This window comes from Carassius auratus, chromosome 25, assembly GCF_003368295.1.
Source record: "Carassius auratus strain Wakin chromosome 25, ASM336829v1, whole genome shotgun sequence".
NCBI classification, from domain to species: Eukaryota; Metazoa; Chordata; class Actinopteri; order Cypriniformes; family Cyprinidae; genus Carassius; species Carassius auratus.
Genome location: NC_039267.1, coordinates 10,230,842 through 10,253,804, shown reverse-complemented (window position 1 = coordinate 10,253,804; position 22,963 = coordinate 10,230,842). Strand labels below are relative to the sequence as shown.

Sequence of the window (22,963 nt, the reverse complement as noted above, 5' to 3'; positions counted from 1 at the left end):
GAGAGAGAAAGTTATGAAAAGAATCATTAAATTAATTATTTTAACATTGGAGTGTGAAAACTTTGGAAGATCCAAGTGTAGGCTTTATTAAAAGCAAGGCGTTATCATACAAGCCGGGTTGAACACCAGCGGACCATATCATCCAAGGCAAAGACAAAATAGTAATCCAATCACAATCAATAGATGGGGTAGGCAGCAAGCAATCACAAAAAACAGGTAAACAGTCCAATTACCAAAACACAGACGAGGATACCAGGAAACTAGGAACACACATGCAAAACATGGAAACTAGGGTGGCTAGCAATAATGTTGCCAACAAGGATTACACAGCAATGAGAGGGTGAGAGAGTGCAGCTTAAATAGTCCACCTGATTGGAAACAGGTGTTGTCTGATAATTGGTTCCAAGGCTGAGGGTTAAGGGAAATGGAGTCCAAAATGAGAAGGTGAGGGAGACCACTGGTGGTGAGCAAGAGGAACAGCATTTTTTACCTTTATTGTTATAGGACAGTGTAAATGAGACAGGGAATGAAGTGGGAGAGAGATAGGGGGTGGCATCAGGAAAGGATTTGAACTCGGGATGCCTGTAAGTGCAACAGCGATTTATGTCTGCGCTGACCCACACACTATTATTTTAATTGTTTATCGAGTTATTGTTTTTTATTGTAATTTAATGGATAATGTGAACAGTTAATTAAAAGTTCATGACAGCAAAATGCACAAACTAATATTTTTTAAATGCAGTCACGTTAGAAGTCTTGTATTGGTCCTGTGACAGACAAGTATGAAAAAACTATATCAAATAAAGTTTATATCAAAGCAATCAAGATTTGATTAAAAAAAAAAACTAATTTTGTGTGAATGCCTAGAGTTTTTTCACAAGATCAGGTTAACATCACAAGCAAACTCTTGTCTGCTGTCCAGGTTTGGTTTCTTTTAATCTTTTTGGACCTATTACAGGGTGCCCATGTGTTCAGGGATTATACTAACAGCAGTCTATCTAAAACAGCACAGATGCTGAATACTCATATCTTGGGTTTTTATAATGAGATCCACAAGTTGCATGTAGTTTTAAAGAGTTAGTTTACCCAAAAATGAAAATTAGGCCATAAATTACTCATCATAGGAAGTCATCATAGGTGTATATGACTTTCTTCTTTCTGACGAATCTGAGTTATTTAAAAAATGTCTTTGATCTTTCAAGCTGTTTGATGCCACTCAGCAGGTGTTGCACTACATCAGTCCAAGAGAATTTAAATAAAAAGTGCATCCATAAAAAAAACAAAAAAAACAACGATCACTAATTAGAAGTACCAAATGAGAATTGTTAACAAACTTTGGTTTTCATGAGACTCACCGGCGCATGCGCAGCACCGACCTCATGCATCATCTGCCCCGTAACTGCTTCTGTGAACAACTGTTGGTGCAAGCTACATTAAAGTGATTATTACATTTAGAATATGGATATTTTTCTTATAAAAACACATCGATTAGCTACAGACGGCCTTTATTCACTCTCTGGAGCTCTGTTTTTTTTTTTTAATGGATGCGTTTTTTATAACAATCCTTTTGGACTGATGCATGCACCTTGAGTGGCATGAAACAGCTTGAAAGATAAAAGACAATTTTTTAAATAACTCTGACTGGATACGTCTGAAAGAAGAAAGTCATATACACCTAGTATGACTTTAATTTATGACCTAATTTTCATTTTTGGGAGAACTAACCCTTTTACTATTGTTGTTGCTGACTAATGCCACATCTTTATATACCTATTGCTGATGGGTTAAATGCTGCTGTAAATGTGTATGTATACGTATATATATATATATATATATATATATATATATATATATATATATATATATATATATATATATATATATATATATTCACCTGTGTTGATCATGCCTGGGTTCGAGTGAAACCATGTTGGAAGCACAAAACCACTGAAGGTTGAGAAACCGAGAATCAAAAGATTTAAAAGAAAATTTGAAAACAGAGAGAAAATATTTTAAATAAGACCTTTTAGAAATTTTGGAAACAGCACTTCCCTGAAGACATTACAAAATGGATGTTTAAACATTCTTCAAAAAATCACAATAATGTCATGTGTTGCTTCCTCAAGAATTAATGATGGCTTGAAGCTGCTTGTAATCAATGTGAATGAGTCCTTCAATTATCCTAAATGTGTAAGAGTTCAAAAGTGCAGAGGATGCTGAGAAACCAGAAGAATTTACAGGACCTGGAGGATTTTTGAGAACAGTGGACACCTTCATTGCCCAGGACTCATGCACAGGAACGATCACAAGGTACAAATAGTCATTGATGTTTGAGAGGGCAACACTCAGTGTTAAGATCAGCCTGAACTTCAGAACATGTTATCTGCAGGATGACTCGCAGATTCTTTAGGGTAGTAACATTTTTAACTATTAATGATAATTCATTTATCTTTACTTCTCTCTCTTTTTTCCTATAGTGAAACATTATGATTTTAGTTCAGTACCTGGAATATTTGTACTTCCAAATTATCAGTATTCATTAATTTACAAATGTTTTCAATACTGCTTTGATAACAGTGCTTTTGGGAAAAACTGTTATATAGCATTCTATATACAGTTAAATCTTGCTGCATGATTACTTGTACATGATTACTTGTACAATTACATGATTACATGATTACTGCCTGGACTTGATTACATGCAAAATGTAAAATATATTAATCAATATTAATCAATTAAATTGGAAATAAGTAGCCTATATTCAACTTTATCTGCATGCATGTAGTATACAGACTCACATAAAGCTCATAATATAACAAAACGTTCAAAACGGTCATATTTCTTTTCCCAATTCAAAACCACATCGATCTTAATAACTAATATACATTTTGTCATACACCCCCACATCTCTATGTCACTTTGTGGAAATATTTGCGTAATGCAGCCCAAATGTACACGCAAAGACAGAAGTGGGGCTTTAAGTAACTGCAGTTAGTGGTATCTAGGCAAAAGTACTTTATTTGGCCTTCCGAAAGTACAGTAGATACATCTACGAATCTTACAATGAAAACTTACAACAAAACAGCAACGCATTTTATGGAAGACCGTTTCGTGAACCTAGGAGAGGAGGTTATTCTAACTCTGCTACAATCAGCTAATGGAAGTATGTTTTGTATTAGTTAAAGTATTTAATAGTGTATTGACTGTTCAAATGCAGATTATTAGTTTAAGTATTTACTATTGACTGCTCAAATGTGTTGAGTTTTGCACGTTTTGCATGTGTGGGCGCACGTGTGTACGAGAGAGAGAGAGATGATCACATCTCAGTGGAGTCAGCTGTCTTAATCGTCCGTGGCTTGTGAATTGCAAACACATATGAGCTTCATCACTTTGTCTGTCACGTGACTCGGTTCCCCTTTCGTGCTTGAACTGATGGTAAAACTAAGGACATTATTAAGTGTCTTTACATTTATTGTGAGAGACGAAGCTTGTGATTATGGAAAGGGGTGTTACATTTCTGACGAGTGCTTGTGGTGTTCGTCCAATCTTAATGCACTGGGTCAGCTGGCCAATCAGAGCAGACTACGTTGTCGGAAGGAGGGACTTTGTAGAAAACGTGTTTGAGAGAGGCGGGGCATAAAGGACCTACAATAATGTACATTATTTGAAAAATTATGTGTTTTTTGAACATTAAAGCATGTCAACATAGTCTGTTACAACAAATATACAAAATAATGATCTTTAAAATTGCATCATATGACCCTTTTAAGAGCCGAGCTTGCAGAGGTTCTGCGCGATCATCTTCATTAATATTCTCTGCATCTCAATAGGGCTCAAATTGATTAGCAATATAGAGAACGTCATTTACAATAAAACTAAAGAATATTCTGAGGGTGGGATGTTCAGACGTGCTCAAGGTGGTTTAGCAAATCCCATCGCGTATTTCTAAGGGAAGGGCTTCATAATAACAGGAATTAAATTGAGGCATTTGAGAAGGCACAGAACAGTGTGGAATAAAGGTTAATTCTGTTTTTTTTTTTTTTTTTATGAAGCATGAGCACATTTAATACTGTTCCCCATAAAAACAATCAAGCCTAGAAAAAAAAAAACAGTTAACCACCCCTTCAACATTGATAATACCAATAAATATTTCTTGAGCATCAAATCAGATTCAGCGTATTAGCAATTTAGCTTTGCTGTCACAGCAATGAATTATATTTTTATTTAACATATATTACTTTACATTTTAATTCAATATATTTATTTATATAGACTCACAATATTAAGAGTTTCACTGTTTTTGTGATCAAATAAATGCAGTCTTGCTGAGCATAAGAGGCTTCTTTCAAAAATATAATTTCAAAAAGAAAAATATGCCAACTTTGACTGGTGGTGTACTTAAGTGTGACTTCAGGAGAGTGAAAGTTTAGTTGAATAGTAGCATAAAAGTGTTGAAATAACAAATAACATGTACAACAGAACTGAATTTGAACAAGGCGTTGGTGGCAACAGCAATGAATATAGTTATATGTATTATTATCAATAAACAGACAAATCCTACCCTTGTAATTCCCAGAGTGGTGATATTCTGTCTGTAGGAGGTGGTGCCTTTACCATTACCCCACAGGGCAGCCAAGATGCAGCCCACGCCTTCAATTGCAATGCCACGGTTAATAGCATGCGTGGGCGGTGGAGGCGCTCGAGAGACGAGTGCATGCATAATAGTCTCCAATGGACTCCATTGTTGAAGCCAGGACTCCAGCCATCATGCCCAGCACAGACGACACACTCACAGTCGGCAAACCCCACTGTCCTAAAAAAGCAAGAGTTAAGAGATTAGCGAAGTTCCTTTTGCAACTGTAAGGTGTTTCTTACTATACTTTATGATGAAAATAAAAATGAAGAGTATGTAGTTTTTATACTGGCATGCTGAGACTATATACATAACTACAGGTTTATAAGGTTACAAGGAAAATAATTTTTCAGTCCACTTAAACTCAACCTTTGGATTGATTCGTTTTTCTTTTGTTACAGTATCTCAGAGGTATGTTTACTTTGACTCCTGTCCAAAATTGAACAAGATTTTAATCAGATAAATACCTAAAATACCAGATTTGAATCAGCCTTTCTGGTATGAAGTGGTGTGTTTTTCAAGGCTGTGTATGGCAGTTAAATTAGTAATCAGTCACAGCCAAATTGAATGAAAGGTCAGAGAGTCCATTTGACAGATGCAAAAAAATGTGTGCTTTGTATATCATTTATTTCAAATATGTTCTGTTCTTTTGAACTTTCTATTCATTAAATAATCCTGAAAAAAAATGTATCATGGTTTCTACAAAAAGATTAAGCAGCACAATTGTTTTCAACATTGATTATAAGAAACATTTCTTGAGCGCCAAGTCAGCATATTAGAATGATTTAGGATCATGTGACACTGAAGAGCAGAGTAATAATGCTTTGCCATCACAGGAATAAATTACATTTCGAAATATATTTAAAAAGAAAACAGTTCTTTTAAAAACATACTACAAAATAAAATAAAAAAATTAAAAACTACACTATTCAGTACATTCAATATAAAAGTGTATTGCCAAAGGATGGCTTCAAAAGACATCTGCTATCATTCAGAGTGAATGGATAAGAGGGGCATATATTGTAAAATGCACACAGTAAAATGAGGCCCATGCTTTATTATCATATATCAGCCCGAAGCACATAGATGTCTCAAGGGATTTAATTTTAAGTGGGTCAGGTGAAACAATGAATTCTCCTCAGTAACATTCAGACACTGATGCAGTCAAACCTGAATTAGCTATTTGAAGATTAAAATACCACATTCCCCAACAAGGAAGCCTCCGGGCGGTACATATTATGGGCTATATCTAAAGAAGTCAAATGGGACGCTGTGCAAAGTAATGCTGGAAACCTTAAAGGGGTCATTGGCTGCAAACTTCAATTTACGTGTTGTGTGAACTAAAATGTGTGTTGGCAGTATGTGTCCACAACCACCCTATAATGATAAAAATCCACCCTGTGTTCTTTTTTTTTTTTATCGCGATAAATCCAAAACCCGTTCTCATATCATTCTCAATCTTAATTTCTTAACAGAGCTGAAACTGGGCGGAAAGCTGAAACAAGGTGATGAATCATATGCCTGACTGCTTCATGTGTTGGATACATTAATACACCACACCTTTATGGGTGGCAAAAGCAAACTATGGTTCACTGTGAATGACAGTTGCTAAATCTTCCCCATTCACGTCACTTTATCACCAATGCCCTGAGAGCAGATGTATCTCTCATCTGTGGATTCTAAAAGAAACACTGCCATTCAAGATGGCTCATTCTTTTTTAAACAGTCATGTCTTTTGAATGCAAATAGCACTTGGGAAACAGCTGTGACAGTACTGTTGAAACAGTTAATGTTCATGTTTGTTGACTATGAAAATCACATGTATTATTCATAAATGCCAGAGAGTTGACAAAATGTTCCAGGGAAACCATATATCTTTGAATCAAACTGTTTTGTCTCTTTGTTGGTATTTTAATTTATGATAAGATTAATTTGATTATTTCTTCTGTAATTTTTACAGTTAAGAGATAATAGATGTGTATGTTTTTTTTCAACCATTGGAATTTTTGGCCCTGTGGATTTTAGACACATAAGCTCAGGGGTGTTCTTTGGTATTTTCACCTAAATTTGACATACTCAAATTCAAATGTTTACCCCTGCACACATACAATTGAGGAAATGAAAAAAAAATTCAATGTTTCATTTTAAAGAAAACCCTTTGAACTACAAAATATGAGTGTACTTCTTTATTAATAACATTATATATGTTTTAATTATTACAATAAACACAAAACAAACATAGGAGCTTTTTGACTTTTTGAAAAAAAAAAAAACAATTTAAATCTCAGGTTCTATTAGGGATAGCTCTTTGAAAATTTCACATTTTGTGTTTTCTACAAACAGTTTTATTATTTCAGGATAAACAAGACTATGGATTATAAAATATATCTGGTCTATCACAATCTAAAATAGAATCCACATTCTCCAGCTTTAAATCATTTCATTTATGTGCATTCTGTATTGGTATACTGATTCAGAGCATCTCACCTCAGCATCCCTGCATCCAGCAGCCTCTCCCTTCTTACATCATTGCCTGCCTGGACGAGAGCTGCGTGCTAATCTGCTATCCACAGCTGCTATATGGCCTTCAGAGCATCAAACAAACAGACAGCACTGTTATAATCCATGTGTATTGTCACAGGTGGAAGGAACACATGACAAGGAGAGCTCAAAATAAATACACTGGAGGGTGGATTTATTTACGACGGTTGTGCCCAAGGTGAGATGAACGATGCTGAGGTGAGTAAGTGCTCAAATTACAAAAACACTGTGTGTGATATGAAAGTAAAAGATACAGTGCAGTGCATAGATGCATCCGTAGATGCTCTGGGACACAATCATCAGTGATGTTTCCTGAGATCATTGGGTGTTTTAGGTCTTTCAACATCAGACACACTCCCTCAGGCGATCCAGCTGGGGTTGATCAGGCCCCAACTTGTGTCCCAGCAGCACTAACCCACTCTTCTGACCTTTTAATCCAAATCTACCTCAAGGCTGTTTCTGCGGCTTCTGTGATAGACTAAATAGCTCTTCTCTTTGCAGCTCCTATGATGCTGAGCAGGGTGAAGCTCTTACACAAAGAGCGAAGCCTCTGCATCCCATCCCACCTCTGCATAACCCCTCCTCCAGCTCTCCTCTTTGAGCTTTGAGCTTAAGCCATTTGCGCTCATTGGCCTCTTCCATACGGTCTCCCCGAGGGACTGTCAGTTCCACAAGGGAACCTGCTTAGACAAAGCAGATGTCACCACCACGTCTGGTCTTAAACAGGTCGATGTTGCAAAATCTGTGACCTTGAGCTGCTTACCCAAGTCAACCTGCAGTAACCAGTCTGGTGCTGATGAGAGCAAGCTGGCTACTGGTGTTATCTGCAATCTTGGCTGCTTTCCAGCCTTTACAAAAGCAATTCTCCTCTGGATGCAGACATGTTTATAATAGGCCACTTCACTGAAATAGCATCTGCCACAGACTTCAGGACCTGGTCGTGTCACCAGCGATACTGACCATCTACAAGGGCTGATGGGCAGCTGCTTCAGGGTCCCTCTCCTGGGGCAGTATGAACAAGTTGGAAAGTAACTCTTGCTCCAGACATAAAGGCTAACCGGGTTGGAGAGCACATCATAGACAGCTTGAATCATGAACTTAATACGCTGTGGGTCTGCCTTTCAGAAGTCATTCCAGGTCAGTTTCTTCTCAAGCACTCCTTCACATCCATGCCCCCTGCTGATGCAGGTTTACCATCCTGCTGGTCCTCACCTCCTCTACGCCTACAAGGACCTCCTGCAGGGCATCTGTCCTTTCCACATGCCTCAGCGTACCAAGACTGGGGGGTGAATCCCAGCCCTGCTCGCCCCCTGCCACTGTTCCCACATAAACTTTGTGTCTCATTCAGCACTCTGCCATCTGTAGCACCTCTTTCGCTCTCCACTTCCTACTAGTCCACACCTCAGTGCTCATCAACACCACTCTGGAGTCTCTGGAGCCTCGGTAAACCACTGCCTCTATTATGCAAGAGACCTTGAACTTCTTCTCCAGACTACTAATAGGAAGCTGGAGCTTATTGCTCCTGCCACTTCGTAAAGCCAAAGGTGGCTAAAAAGGAGGTTTGCCTCCTAGCTTTCTCAATCCTGCATCTCCCGTGCATTGCAGGGTTATGAGCTTCTTCCTAATGGTATATGAAGCTCAGCGAGAGGTGACCTCTCCTCTTCATCTGCTGCCTTGAACCACTTCTTCAGCATCCCCAGCTCTTTCGGAAATCGCTGGATCTTATCTGCCTTACGGTTCTTGGTGTAGGCTTGATGGACTTATATATATATATATATATATATATATATATATATATATATATATATATATATATATATATATTTATATACAGTGCCTTGCGAAATTATTCATACACCTTAATTTTTTTGTTATGTTGCTGCCTTATGTTGAACTGCTTTAAATGACATTTTTCTCCACGTCAGTCTACACTCCATCCACCACAATGGCAAAGCAAAAACTGACCTGTCGCAACTTTGAAGATGTATTAAAAATAAGTATTCATTCCATTAACTCAGTACTTAGCTGAAGCACCTTTCTAGCCTCAAGTCTTTTTTGGTATGATGCAACAAGCTTTGCACATGTGCATTTGGCAATTATCTGCCATTTTTCTCCTCACCTCTTCACCTCTTAAGCTCTGTCAGGTTGGATGGGGCAGGTTTCTCCAGAAATATTTGACTGGGTTCAAGCCCAGGATCTGGCTGTGCCATTTGATGACATTGACATAGTCGTCTATTCTCTGCAGGTGATGAGCAGTGCCTGGTTTCCTTCAAACATGGTGCTTGGAACTGAGGTCCATCAGACCAGATCATCTTTTTCATGTTTTTTGGATTTTTGCTCACCGAGGAGAGGACTAAGTCTTGCCACACCACCATAAAGCCTAGATCGGTGGAGCGTGCAGCGATGTTTGTCCTTCTGTAAGTATTTCACATCTCTACATATGGTCATGGAGCTCAACTAGAGTGACCATCAGCTTACTGGTCACCACTCTTAACCAAAGCACTTCTCCATCAATTGATCAGTTTGGCCAGGAGGCCAGCTTGAGGAAGAGTTCCTGGATGTTTCAAACTTCTTCCATTAAGGGTAATGAAGACTATGTGCTTCTGTGAACATTCAATTCAGCAGATTTTTTTTCTGAACTCTGCAATCGTTTCTGAGCTCTAAAGGCATTTTTGACCTCAGCAGCCCAGGGCACCAAACACTATGGGGCCCCCCAGACAATTTTCTTTTGCATTTGAAATTGGGGTGTCAACCGTTACACATAATATGGAATCATCTGTATGTAATGCATCAGAGAAGCGTTCTGTATTAAAGCTATATGGAACACAGGTTGTCCCATATTTTCAGGCATACGCCGAATGACCCCCTAGACCTTACAAATAACAAATTATTTTTTCTTTTTACAAATCACTGTTTAAATTGCAAACGTAGCTTCTAGGGAGGCTTTAAAACCTCTGCCGCCTCAGACGCTACCGATTCACAGGGATTGGGATTTGGGCGAATGCAGAGATGTCCAACATCCAACTGGAGAACATACAATCTACATGAGGGAAGACGTCTTTCACTATCGTTAGTGAATGTTGTTCAATAGTGAAAAAAAACCTATACATTGTTTTAAAATTTACTTATAAATACATTTTTTGTATATAAACTATTAAACTTGGACCTCATTATTTAAAAACAAATTCAGACACTAAAAGCAGCCCACACTGCTATATGTTCTCTTTCACTAAAATAATGTTCATTTTCATGCATACATTTATTAATGTATTTCTATATTAATTTCTATATATATTTATTTATGTATTTCTACATTTATTTATTTTTGCATTTATGTATTTATTCATTCATTTATTTATGCTTAAGTAATTTCTCGTCCTCCATAATACATATGGTTGCAATAAAAAATTAGTTCAAATGTTTAGGTGCCGTTATTTCAAATTTGCATTATTGAACGACGTTTCATAGACATTCAGTCGTGCTTTCAAATGTTATAACATATTGTATGTATGTAGTTTCACAGTATATCCATCTCCTAAACTATTACACCGATGTGAAGTCACAATTCCACAGCGATAATTTTGACTCACACAAGGATTTTTTGGCTATTGCAAAAAATTTACCCCAGCGACTTAAGACTGGTTTTGTGGTCCAGGGTCACATATGTGCCTTAAACCTTTGGCAGAGGCACATGGACAGGGAGGGTCTGAGGGACGAGACACTTAAACCTAATCAACATTAATGTATCCTCTTAGGAATGCATGAGGATGAGTAATGAACAACATTTGTCAGCAAAGGATCTGAGTGATGTATTATCATGTAAATGAAAACAGTAAAGAGGATTCATCTCTACAGATAAACACGTTTTGTTTTTAAAGGATCCATGCATTGCATAGTCTGCAGAAGACCTACACAATCAGAAATACAAATTACCGTATGGACTCGGCTCTCAAATTTACCCATAACTCTACAGTAACCCACAAAGCTGCAATTCCCCAGTGGGCTCCTGACTTCTGCCCCGTCTGGATTAAGAGAGACAGTCCGATGAGGTTGATGGTGGGAGCAATGGCCAGCGGCCCGATGAACCTCAGCACTAGTCCCACGAGACTCGACAGGCCCAGAACAAGCTGAAGCATTGAGGCCAGTAGAATGGCCCCCTAGATCTATGAGAAGACAAGAAGAGGTCAGAATGTTCAGAGAAAAAAACATCTGTTTTATTCATTAAACAAGGGAAATAAAAAATAAAAAGTTTATCACCAGCATCTTTTCTGTTCTAAAACAATAATATATATAATAATTTAGAGACATGCAAATATTTATGAATCCTTTTTATGAATTTTATTGTATTAACTGTAAATCAATGATTAATAACGTAAAAAAAATGTCACTGTACTGTGTAAATAAATCAACAGTGTATGCATAAATTCATGACAAAAGCATCCGCCAATGCATAAATGTAGAAGTTCAATGAGAGTATTCTCAATAGCTTCTAGCAATTTTATTTTGAACCAGGCTTTGTTAAGATATGCAAGTCTCTAAAACTCACAAAAATGTAAGTTTGCCCTTTCCATATGCATACGAATGAGATCACCCTGTATAATTTGAGCACAAAGTGGATCATTATCGTCTGTCGGTCGCTGGTGACTCACAGTTCCTTCTGACACATGACTCACAGCCACGCTTGTTTCAAACTCCAGCACAAAGTGAACGCTGCAATTATTTTGATTAGTTTTGAAATTACATTTCCTACATTAACTCATGGATGCAGACTTTCCACATCTCATGGCCATCCACGAGGAGCGCTGCAGAATCTGTGGCATTGAGGTGAGAAGTGGCCCTGGTGTTTGGGCATCTCCACTTGGGAAGGGCGAGGATAGCCAAGGCCGGGGTAATGAAGGGGAACGTCCCCCCTTGGAGGATCGGCAACCTGAGAAGATGTAAAGATGTTTATTTTGCGTCGAGCCTATTTTATGTTTTATCATAAAAGCATTGGCAGTAGTCATACTGTAGGAAACAATGTAATATTCCTTTCATTGACTTATAAAAATCATTAAAAGCAAATGTTCTGGCTGAAAAACACCAGAGCCAAAATGATTTTAAGGTACTCGTTTTAATATTCTGTCATTATTTACTCACTCTCATGTCATTTCAAACCTGTCTGACCTGTCTTTTTTAGAGCCGCATTATAGCTAGATAAAATCATTTCGTAATATTGACACTACAATTGAACCGACTTGACCTGAATCATAACAAATGTCTTCTGTAGAGCAGAAATCTTACATGAATGCATTTGGCAGACACTTGAATCTCATTTACTTTTCACACTGCTTTTCCTGGGAATCAAACCCATGACCTTGGCATTGCTACTACCATGCTGGGCTGTTTGAGATAAAGACGTGCTAGAATTGAAGCTGAAATGTTACACCACTGCTTTCCTGTTTATTTCTGTGAAGTTGCTATGAAACAATCTGTATTGTATAATTCAGTATTTCTATAAAATAAATGTGCCTTAATATGTCCATGCAATGAAAGTCAGTGGGGCTCAATATACTTGAAACCAGTCTTTTTTTAGGTTGTGTATTAACTAAATCAGGTGAAGTCACCTTTAATTCTATAGAAATTTATAGAATTCAATTGTGTTAAAGCTGCTGCATACAGAAAAACAGGAAAGCGGCAGAATAATTATCAACTAACTGTAAATTTCCACACTTTTTCTTTTGGCAATGTATATAATTCACACTAAGTGGAATGCTTATTCCAGTACCTGGTCCCGAGGGTGATCTGTAGCAAAGTGCTCATGCCCGAGATGAATAAGATGAGCTGACATTGATGCACAGCAGCTCTGCTAAGATGAGAGGAATTGCCAGGATGCCACTGAACGCCAGTACGTAATGCTGTGTGAAGCAAGGAACAGGAATGAATAGCTAACGTAATGACACCGGGCTTAGGTTCATCACAAACCACCCGTTAAGTGGGGCGAGACATGAGGGAAGACAGATGACTACAAAATATTTAGCAAATCTTAAATGTGGCCCGACTGAGACAGGGAGATGTGCGAAAAATGTAAGACAGATGTTGGCCTATCCGTTGTGAATTGATAGCCCCTTTTTACTCTCAGCAGTAAGCTTCATAAATTTGCCGGGCTCCGAAAAGTAAAACTTGGCTGAACGCTCAGCATCTTTGACAGGAGATTATGGGGCGGATCTGGAGACTGTGCACAGGAGAGAATTTACACAGCAGGAAAAACATGGAAATAAACTTGTTTGTCCACACTTAAATTCCTGTTGTTTTATTGTTCTGGCTTATGCCTTCACAGCGGCCTTTTCCCAGAAGTCAAGTAGAGCCAGCAAAACAGTTTTGAATTTAATGTAATTTCATAAGCCTAGAGGGATTGTATTAGAGTAAAAACAGTGGTAATGAAAGCAGAAACCAGTTAGGGGCTCTTGGGGAGTCTGCGCTGACATGAAATACCAGGTCTCTCCCTGCTTTTTCCTCCCCTCTGTGATGCCGGAGAGATGAAAGTGAGCGTGCTGGAGGGAGGAGGGTTCTTCTTTGTACTTCTCTTTGCGCTCGGCACATCATCTTACTTCACATGTCGATGCAAGTCCCCTGTGTACCTTCCTGCCCTTTCTCTCCCCCCACCCAGTTGCCTTTGATCTCCATGTGTCATCCGGACGAATAAGTGGAAGACTCATGTTCCCCTCATCTTAAACATCAGATTCATATAATAAGGAATAACACTGTCTAGAGAGGAAGCAAAGCCTTGAGGTGCTCACGGTGATCATGATGATTTTCAAAGCAACCATGGCATTCATTTTAATGAGAATTTGTGATTTTGAGTGAAAGAGACAATAGGAAAGGGTTTGAAATAAAAAATAAAAAATTCAATGGTTCACTCTGAGCAGAATCATTATTTTAATGTTTCTGTTCCTGTGTTCCTCTGATATTATTAACGTTCTGAAACAGGTTCGGGTGGAAGAAATACCGGTTAATAACGTTATTTTTTTTTAAAAAACAATTTTATTTGCCTATAATTTTCCTAATAATAATAATAATATAATTATTAATAATAAAGTACAGCATTTTCTTTATTCAAAAAGAAAAGGAAGAAAGAGAGATCTGGTAACGTTAGCCAATAATTAACCTGCTGTGTTAAGTCAGCCAATACAGCATCATCTTTTCTAGATTTCGGCCAAAAAAATCTATCAACACTTTAAAGGCATTTAAGTATTTTTAAGATATTTAAAAATGTTTTCTGCATTGTTAAAAAAAAATAAAAAATAAAAATATTTTGTGCTACAAGTCATTTTAAGATCGTTCGTTATTGTTTCACGTCTGTTTCCCAAAAATATGAAGGATATTTCCCTACATTATTTCTTTTATTGGTTTTATTTTTATTTTTCAGTCGTTTAATTTATATGTGTATTTCTATTTTTCTGCCCTTTTTAATTAGTTCATTTACATATTAATAAAAAATAATGAAAAAAGGAGTAAAAAAGTGTGCAATAAAGTACAATAAATGACTTATATTATAATCACATTGCACTTGAATAAAATTAAAGGTATAATCTGCCGGTCGTCCTAAAGTTGACCACATAAATCTGTCTTAAGATGCACTTAGGGGTTTACGATTACTCCAGAGCACTTGTAGATCTACGATGATTTTCAAATGCTACTTAAGTTAAGATGCTTTTGGGAAACAATCGTAATATTAAGATCAGTCGTACGATCGTTTTTACGAGCTTTTGGGAAACTCAGTCCTGTTGAATTCATCTCACTATCCTCAGATAAACTCTAAGGGCGATGCATTGCCATTGCAACTTCCCTATGAGGAGTTCACAGCTTAGCAGAGATTTCACTCGTTGGCTTCAGCTTCACATTTGCATAGTAGGCTACTACTAGAATTCGTGATTGGTTGACAGCAAATTTCAAATATTAAATGGAACGGTAAAATAACGTTATTAGCCGTTTAATGGACATTTTTTAATTTTCGATTCTGTTCGGAACTATAAAATTTGATTTTGTTTCTGGTTCTGGTTCTGTTCCTGTCAAAATTTAGTTTATTTCCGATTTTCGTTTTCGTTCCTTGAACTGGTTCAGAGCCCTGCAATTGGATGCAACAAAGTTGCAAAACGGAAACTGTAAGAGCCAAGAGTAATTACTATGAACAAAAAGTTTACAAAATCACTTCGACTCTAAAGGGACACTCATCAATGACATCTGCTGTTGTTTGGCATTTGCTAGTCCTTTCTATAACAATCTGCACAAAATGGGAGTTTCTGGAAAAGTTCCTCATGCAGAGTTCACTAGTTTTTACGTCATATGAATTTGCTATGTGACCAAGAGGAAACTACTTGGTTTAAAAGTGATTTCTGTGTGAGCTGTACTTCATAACTACACTACTACTGACAACAGACAATGAATCATTTTTGGCTGCAAAATTTATTTCATATTTCACCAATATAAATGCCCCTCAAAGGGACAGCTCACCCAAAAATGAAAATGACCCCATTATTTACTCAGCTTCAGGGCATTTGTGGACTTGCAGTGTAAATATGACTTAGGATCATAATCAATTTTACATTGAAGCATGGAATAAAAAACACCTGAAGTCAAAGGGTCAAAAGAATTAGCCTCATTGCATGTAAACAATATAGAGGTGATTAGGCCAATGATTCCTCTGTACACTCAAAAAAAGACTGGATATGTATAAAACAAGCAGATCTGTGAGATATCAGGTTTGTCCAAGCATCAGGGCAGCATTCCTGGGTATTGAGGAGTTCCACTTCATCTTTAGTAACCCTGATCGTGCCCTTCAAGGCAATACTAAAACAAAAATATTAAAAACTTGCACACATCCCACAAACCCAAACTGGGCATAGGTGTAGTACAAAAAATCTAATTATAACAAACTATAATCAAACGCATGCACAGTGAGCTGTTTTTTTGCTTCAAGGCAACTCACCCGGATGATTACACATCCACTTTTTGTTGGCATGCTAAGTAGAACTCTAGCCTCAAGCTGTCAGTTTAACCCTAAAAGCCCATTAAAGGTCCCCTGTGTAAGTAGTTCAAATCAGGAGAGTCCTGTCCACTTAGGAGATGTGTGCTTTAAGACTCTTCACATGTTGCAGGGGTTAAGCCACATTTGTTGCATGTCGTCTCTCACCTGGAAAGCCAGAAGAATGCAGAGGTACCAGGGTGGGTGATTGTTGATGGAGTAGATAAGGTTGCCTTCAGGCCTCGAGTTCAGAACCTCTTCCAGACTGTTGGGATAGGGGTCAGCAATGATTACCTTTTCAGGATCATGGCTGCAATCTGAAATCTGAGGTTATTCAAACATATTCTAAGAGATTTAGAATTGAGGTTAAGTGAGAGAGCAAAGGAAAGTGACCACTAAATCCTTCCAAGAAACAAGATAACGGAGATCTACAATGTCTAAAGCTCTGTTTCTAAACCTAGGGGGCTTCTTTGTTCCCTACATAGGCAGCTGCCTGCTAAGGAACTGTCCGAAACATAATGGAAACTCATAAGTGGCCATTTTGGAACACTATTTTGGCAGCAGTTTTGTTACATTTATTTTTTATTTTTTTTTTATTTCAGTGTTTTTCCTTGTCCTCATTTGTATTGAAATCACTTGTGAACATCTAAATTAACTGGTTTTATTCCACTCAAAAAATATTACTTAATATGGACCAATGACCAAAAAAAAAAAGAAAAAAAGAAATGTATTAATATAAAAAAGTATAATAATAATAAAAATATGTATGGGTTAAATCAGGTAGAGATAACTATTTAAGGTAACCAATGCAAGTTAGCACTTTACAAAACACAATAATCTAATAAGCATATATAAATTGTGATAATTTTTGGATAAAACTGTCCATTTCTTTATTTACTCTAATATATATATATATATATATATATATATATATATATATATATATATATATATATATATAAAAAAATTATATAATTTTCAGTACTGAAAGAAAAAATACTTCTAATTAACATTTCTCATAATGTTCTCAGGACTATGTTCTATACAGGCAACCATGCACTACCAAATGAAACATTATTATTATTATTTTTTTTATTCAAATATTAATTAAAATTCAAGTCACAGTGAAGTCGTATTAAACTGAACACTGGCTACACTGGATAAAATAGCTACAATAATACAGAAAAACATATTTTATCTGTTAATTCTAACCGTTGTGACAGGAATATTACAGGAAACATTTAATTAAGCAATTGGAGGGCTTGCTTACAGTAATTTCGAAATAACTGCAATTCAGACATGACAGTTTGGTCTGTAATTAGATCTGTTCAGTTCCAAAAGTTCAGCCCATTAAGGCTGATTTGTGGTGGATGTTAACATGATAAGCCAACGCTGTCCTGCTGACAGCCAATAAAAGTGAAATGGCAGCACCTTTCACCAGTTTTTTTGCGGTTTCCCCCTCAACGGAGTCAAAAGAGACACAACCTCCCTTTAAAAAAAAGAAAAAAATTGTGTTATTTCAGAGAATTATGTTTTCTTTTCTTTTCTTTTTTTTAGGTGGCACGCGTTTCTATCTTTATTTCACTTATATCTCTTCTCTTCTATCTTTATATCTCTTTTCAATATACTTACTTTCTTACATGCTCAGTCAAGTCGATGAGTTTTCTCCTTTTTTCTTGTGCTTCATTCTCCATGTGAAGTTCATTCAAATAAGCACTTATCAGCCAATAAAAAGCCTTTTTAAAAAGTGTTCGGTGTGTGGTTGATCCACTGTTTAGAAAAACCATGACAGAGCACCTCACGAGGGGATATAGATACAACAAATGAGTGATTTATTTTTGCGTGTTATGGTCCAGCGCATATGTAAGCATGAACAATTTGTAAGAAACTGCCCTTTTCTTTTCATAAGCAACATGCCCTGAGTTCATATTCAATACATAGTGTTTCTTTAACATGAGTGAATCAGGATTCATTCATGCATGAACAAAAAAGCCATTATGATGATGTGAGATTGATGGTATATTAAAGGGATAGTTAACCTGAAAAAAAATGAAACTTCTGTCGACATTTACTCACCCTCACGTCATTCCGAACCTGTATGACCTTCCTTCTTTTCGGTACACAAAAGATTATTTTGGCAGAATGACAGTGTCAGTCACCATTTCTGTTACTGAATGGAAAGAAAAAAATGCAATGACAGTAAATGGTGACTGAGGCGGTTTGAATGAGATCTTTTTGTGTTTTCCACGGAAGACACAAGGATTTGAAACAACATCAGTGTGAGTAAATGATGACAGATATATTTCCAGCTTTTACAGAATTGACAGAAAGAGACAGACAGATGGATAGAGTTAGCTTGCCATATACAGAAAAAGAAAAATCAGTAAATAATCTTCTCCAGTCCAACAAAGACGTAGCTACTGACATATGGTTACTTTTTGGTTAAGACCTAATTAATGTCATACACGTGCCCAAATGATTTTACAGGAATGTATCAGCATATATTTTGCCAAACATATTATATATCTAGTCACTGTAGTTCCTGACAAGCAAATTACTTTGATAAGGAACTGCAAATATTTATGCAAATGTTTTCGAAGTTGTTCCAATGAAAAGATTATGGGATTCAAGAATTTATATTCAAATTAAATATAAATAAAATATAATATAAAAAATAATCCTAGTAAATATACGTTTCATTCTGGTTTTGGTTCAGGACTTCTGAACGCTGTTGAACTCCAACCGTGTTTACGTTCCGTTACCTTAACAACGCCGTCTCAGGCTCTCGACAGACACGTGAGCCCTTTCTGAACGGTACAGACTGCCACCTACTGTCACTTATCATCACAGTGGGGTTTGCCAGCATTTATAACCTCACAGTCTGTTTTCTCACGAAAATAATCACCATCTTGGTGTACGCGAGGCATATAAATCCATTCAGATGTTGTTGTCTGTGCCATGCTTCAGGATCAAGCTGTGATGTTATGCGTGCGCCAGACAAGTAGTCACTTCAAAGACATCAAATCCGTCACTAAGAATATAAAAACATATTTGTTGATGTTGTCGAAGGCTTTGCAAACAATAAACAAATTCTGCAAATATCTGCGGTTTATTTAGCGGTTAAAGTCAGGACAAAAACAGTTTATGCAACTCATACTGTGCTTACCACCTCCTCGTGGTAGTTGTTGTATGCATTCAAATTATTCGGAGTCGGTTCTATCTCCAGAAGAAATGTGCGTGAATAGTTTTACTAATTAATCTACTAAATTAAGTCATTTGTGTTATTCCAAAGCAGCCAGAGACTCGCAACTAGGCTTCATGCTTTTATGCACTAATGGTTACTAATGATGCAGTTTTTATGCAAATGTTAAATCAGGGGTTTATTTACGTGAAATTCATTCACTCATTGACGTGAAAATCCACATGCTAATGACAGATATTTCATAAAACTGAGGGGGTGGGGTTGGTTGTTGGACTATGGTGGCGATTTTTGCACTTAAAGAAGTAAACAGAGGAAAGGATGAAGTGAGAAATTGTGTGTTTATCTGAAACAACAAGAAGACGGTGTCCCACTGTTTCCCCAGAAGCCATTTGACCTTTATACATCTGCTTTCAGTTCGTAATTAAATTACTCTTGTGGTCTTTTCCTTCAGCCTTTTCCTTCACAGCATGTGAAACACAATGAGAGGTAGGTGCATTCATCTGTTATATATTTTATAAGATGTAATGTTACATAAATGTATGAAAAAAAAGAAAGAAAGAAAAACAAAACTTTTAAATTATTATGTATTCTCAGAAAATGATTCATTCTCAGAAAATGTATCCTTAATGTGTAAATATAATTTTCTCACCACAGTGGTGGATTTTATGTATAAAATGTGTAATTTATTTAGTTCAATAAATGTGTGATATTCAGTAATAATAATAATAATAAAATGTTTATTTTAAGGATGTCTAGTAAACAGAAAACTGTTATTTCTGGTTTGCTATCAGTCTTTTTTTTTTCACCCTGTTGGCAAGTTTTCGTAAAATTATTGACGTTTATATTTCTTCTTTATAGACTACTTCTATATTCTTATCATATTGAAATCAGACTGTATAACATCTGATGCAGTTTCATTGCATTTGACATTTTTCTGATTTTGTAGTTATGTGTGTTTGGAAACTGGCACTTTAAAGCATATTAATAATGTGGTGGCAACAAGAATTTCACTAATACTTACCATATGTGGCCTCTCAAGACCACAAGTTATGTCTTACTAACTTCTCGGATTACTCATACAGGGCTGCATAATTCCATAAAGACAAGATGGTTATGATGATTTGAAAATGATCCTCGGAAGTTTGGAATCCAGTTAGTATGTTGACGTGTGACATTGACGTTGTTGTTCAATAAGCATGATTAAAGATATATGATAACCTCTGTTAACCCATAATCCACCATGAAAACAATGCACACTAGTATTGTTTCACAGTCAGATAACTAACTAGTGACTATAACTGACAAAACAAAGCCCAGCATGGAACAATTGTAGGGCTTTTCATTTAAACACATATAATGAAGATAAATAAACAGCATTTAATACGACTGTTTTTGTTTTCCTCAGGATCAAGCTTTTTTTATTTACAACCATTTTTGGCATTTACTTCAAAAGGTGAGTCTGTGGCACTCTCTCAACACTATGTCAAGCTTTTGGTCCTGTTGAGTGAGATGCATACTTGACCTGTCAAGGAAACCAGAGCTGTGCCTCACATGTGCCTTGAACTCAGCATGTATGTAATCAGCAGCTTGACTGAGTGTTGTGGAGTCATGTGTCTGGCTGAGGACCGTGGCACATGAGAAAGATTTGCTCTGGAGCAAATAATTAATTAATGAGACCAAAGACTGCCTGCGAGATTTAACAACACCTAAAAACTCTTAAAACTACATTCCGTGACACAAAAACAGTATTATTTGTAAAATTATAGTGGATTTGGGCATTTGCCATGGTACTCCCTGTGAGAAATAAAGCAAGCGGAGTTCTGTTATCACTAGGAATATCACACCCCTCTCAGCCTATCAAATTCGAGGACCAGAAAGAATATATAATGTTATATAAGTCACTTATGATCACAATGGCTGCATATATTTTGCCAAAATAAGTATTTACATAACTGTTTTCTAATATATTTTAAAAAGTAATTTAAAATGGCTAGTAGGAAAAAAAGGAGTCTAGCAATATGGTCTCGTGAGGGAATCATTTGACTAAAACAGAGTGGGGTTATGAGACAATGAGTAGACTACATCCATAAGTCCTGACCCTGAAAGACAGAGTTCAATCAATTTAGACTCTGACGTTGCAGAAACACCATTTACCAAACAAAATCAAAGGTTCAGATCTCTGTCATACAAGCATGACAGTCATACCTTATCGATGCAATTCGACATAGATTAACTCACACGAAACTCACATCCCCTGACTGACAATACTATATAGAATAGAATATTATGTGACACATATTAAATAACATAAATAGATATGTAACGCTCTATAAATACTCTAAGGAAGTCGATTTCCACTCTATGGAGATCAGTGTGATTTAAGAAGAAATCTAACATATCAAGCAAGACCAAACGTATTCCTCCTGTTTCACGCCATTCCATTTCCCCTTAAACAAATGTGATCTTAGCTGAAATGAAATACTGATGTTTTCTCATGCAACCTGCCAGGAATGGTCAGAGTTTTCATTTAGACAAGCTGTGATGGAGTTCAGAGGCCCTCAAGCGAAATGGGGTTGTGTGGGGAATCTCAGAAGTCGGTGAACTTAAGTAGAAAGGAAACGACAGATTGTAGTACTTCTAATGCTAAAATCCCCACAAACATGCTCAAATAAGTTGCAGATGATTTATGACATATTTGCGGTGGAATTGTTTGCATGTAGTGACATGCGGGCCACAGTATCTTAAACTATGCTTCATAAATATAAGTAATGACAGTTTCATTGAACATCTGTTTTAAACATTCATTGCACGTCCATATTGCTCCAGATCAGGTTTTACATGATTACATAATTCTAGGGTAATATAGTGGTTATATTCAGAGTTAATATAATCCAACAATACAATAGAGAATAATAAAGTCTGTTCAGCTATTTTACTTTAGACATGAATAAGAGAAAAGCATATTCATTTTTGCCTCATAAATTCCCATTTAAACTATTATTTTGTCAGTTATTTTCCTGTTGGATTTTTAAAAAACATTTTTATTTCTTCTTTTATTTTTTGGAGACTACATATGCTCTGTTTTCGCAGTTTCACATGCTGTTTTTGTGACACTGTGATATTGTTTTGCTAGAACAATTTTACCCCCAAAATTCACACCTTTAAAACAACTAATTATTAAAATCGGAAAAATAGTTCTATGCATAAAACTACATAACAGTAACTGTATCATGGGAAGATTTTGCAGGAGAAAATTAATACTGAATGTTTCAGCTTGAAGTTAGTAATTCCTTAAAGGAACAGTATCAAAAAGGTAAATTTAAAACGTCTCTGTTACATATTTAGCCCTTGTTCTGTGATGAAAGGAATGGAGACGTTATGTTGTGATGACTTTAGGGTTTACTTGGGAGCCCCAATCATCTCTGACTGGCGCCTCATGGAGGGAACAGAGACGTCATGTCCCCATGCCATAACCTCTTGGAGAGGCTCAGCATGCAAAATTCCCAAGCCAAATTTCATTACTGTTTCCTCTTAAAGTCAAAGATGATTGGGCCTCCCAAGTAAACCCTTAATGTCAACATAACTC

General features: G+C 36.6%; 1 pseudogene; it reads right to left on the bottom strand.

Moving 5' to 3' along the window:
* Positions 1-10,515: 10,515 nt before the first annotated feature.
* On the bottom strand, positions 10,516-20,892 carry LOC113043230 (solute carrier family 23 member 2-like; annotated as a pseudogene).
* Between the last annotated feature and the right edge of the window lie 2,071 nt (positions 20,893-22,963).